The 2,500-nt window shown below is 36.0% G+C and overlaps 1 protein-coding gene across 5 annotated transcripts in view; it reads right to left on the bottom strand.

Moving 5' to 3' along the window:
• Positions 1-2,500, bottom strand: part of LOC124426206 (acetylcholine receptor subunit alpha-like) — a 130,855-nt gene that overhangs the window by 79,538 nt on the left and 48,817 nt on the right. The window lies entirely within an intron of this gene.

Here is a 2,500-nt window from a genome sequence, read left to right as displayed (position 1 = left end):
CGTTCGATACGTTCTTAAATCGTTCATCGATATATTCTTGCCACTCGTCTTCTTTTTTTCTTTTCTTTTTTTTTTTCCTTTTCTCTTACTAAGCCTTACACAACAATTAAAAGAAGGTGCAATGTATAACGAAGAAATTGAAGCGAGATAGACCTTTGTTAGCACTTGCAAGCTACCTCCTAAAAGCTTCGCACTTAATTATTCAAAGAAAAGTGGTAATTAATGCCACATCCCGAGCGCAAGAGTGCATTAATATACTTGTTTATTCCAACACGCTGAATTACATGAGAATTCCTTGTCACTATGGAAATTCGTGAGAGAAGGAAAAGAGAGAGAGAGAGAGAGAGAGAGAGAAAGATGATAAGAAACAATTTTTTCTTTTTTCAAGGCATCCGCTTATTAAATGGAACTTCTTTTTAATTTTCTGTATTATACGGGATATATTACGAGAATGGAGCAATCAAATAGCGAAATATTATATTATTTATCGGCACGAGAACTGTACATTAATATCATTTTCGAAAGACGATGTAATATTTGCGTTTGAATTTATCGCGATATCGAATAAGAATTTATATATTTAATATAATTATGTATATCTGTTTTGTTATATACGAATATTTAAAATCTGTATAACAATACCAACGATCTTTTTCTTTCTCTTTCTCTATGAGAGAATAAAATCAAGAAGAAGAAGAAGAAGAAAAAAAATAAAGACAAAGAAAAAAAATTAGTCCTTTCAATAGAATTCGTTTTAAGAATACACGATCGAAGACAAAAATATTCGATCGATCGAATCTTTAGTATTTAGAAATTCGATTCTTCGATTGGCATCAATTAGAGGCCTATTATTGTATCGATAATATCATGGCATAGAACAAAATCGGATTTTCTTTTGTTACGTCGAATCAATCAGCGACAACTTGGTTTACGACGAATAAAAGAATTTTTTCAAAGGGTAAAGGTGGGGCGAGATTAAAGAAGGAAAGGAATATCTGTCGATCCTGAATAAAGAGAGAGAGAGAGAGAGAGAGAGAGAGATTTTTTATCAGAGGAATATGACAGAAAGAAATATTATCGAAAACAACGAATATTCTTTCTCTAACTCATTTCCTCTTTTTGCGTTTGGCCCTTTAGAGCTGGACCGAAGTAAAAAAGAAAAGAAAAAGAAAAAAAAGGGAAAACAAAAATAAAAGGAAAAAGTGGCCTGGCACAAACACATAAATTCAAACTTCATTCTCATGCGCCTTGGCCAAGAGAGAGAGAGAGAGAGAGAGAGAGAGAAGAACGAGAGAGCTACCGTTCAACCTTCGAAACTGACCCGTAAACAACCGACCCGCTTTCGTTCTCCGATCGTTCCAACTTATTTTTGGACAATGCCTCGTCTATCTCCTCCTCTTCCTCCTCCTTCTCCTCCTCATCCCTCTTCCCCTGCCTTCCTCCATCTCGCTCTCCTACCTTCGTGTTACCTTCGTGTTCTACCTTTTTCATCCTATTTAATTTTTTTGTTTCTTTTTTCTTTCTTTTTCTTTTTTTTTTTTTTTTTTATTTATTTATTTTTTTTTTCTTTGTTCGTTCGTTCGACGACCAAGTGTCACGTGATTTTGATATCGCATCGGACAAAAAAAAAAAAAAAAAGAAAAAAGAAAAATATAATTAATATCGATTGAAAATTTTGTAACTACGTAAGTATATATAAATCAAGAGAGGGGGAAAAAAAGTATGGAATCTTTTAAGAAGAGAGAGAAAGAGAGAGAGAGAAAGTTGATCTAACGAATTCATTAATTTCTTTGAGACGAATACCTCGATAGCGATATCGATGATGTCCTCTATGTATCGATCGTGCGTTAAATTCAATAGAGAAAAAGAGAGAGAGACAGAGAGAGTCCATCGATCGATGACCCGTCTAAAAGGATTCAAAAGCCAGAACAGACTCTAAAGCGTGCTTTCAGAATGATGGCGACGAAAGGACTAGCGACCGGATAGATAGATACAACGCACGAGAAGAGAGAGAATGAATGAGTGAGTAAGAGTGAGAGAGAGAGAGAGAAAGAGAGAGAGGGAAGGACGAATGTGTTTACAGATAGAAGACGCTTTCTGACATTCCCAACGGTGTTATCAATTTATTTCCGACGTATTCAGTATACGTACGACCTTCTGAAAGGAACCACACCATCGTTCCGTCGTTCCTGCATATGGCTAGAAGCAGTTTCCTCCTTCATCTCCACCACCACCACCACCACCACCATTACCTTCTCCTCCCCCTACAGCAATAGAGTAAACCTCTTGCCAGCCATTGCTTTTCTCGGTTTGCCTCAACGTCAAGGTACGTCTACTTATACGTAAGTACTTACTAAACTTACTTCTTACTTATCTATTTACGTACTTACATATGTACGTTTATATACTCGAGATTACAATGGACAGAGATAGATATAGTTTAACGTGGATTCGGAAGAAGAAGGAACCCCTTCCGTTTCGAGGGTTCTACAACATTTTT

The sequence above is a fragment of the Vespa crabro genome, chromosome 8 (genome assembly GCF_910589235.1).
Source record: "Vespa crabro chromosome 8, iyVesCrab1.2, whole genome shotgun sequence".
Classification (NCBI taxonomy): domain Eukaryota; kingdom Metazoa; phylum Arthropoda; class Insecta; order Hymenoptera; family Vespidae; genus Vespa; species Vespa crabro.
Note: the sequence above shows the minus strand (reverse complement) of the source record. Positions and strands in the feature narration are given on the sequence as shown.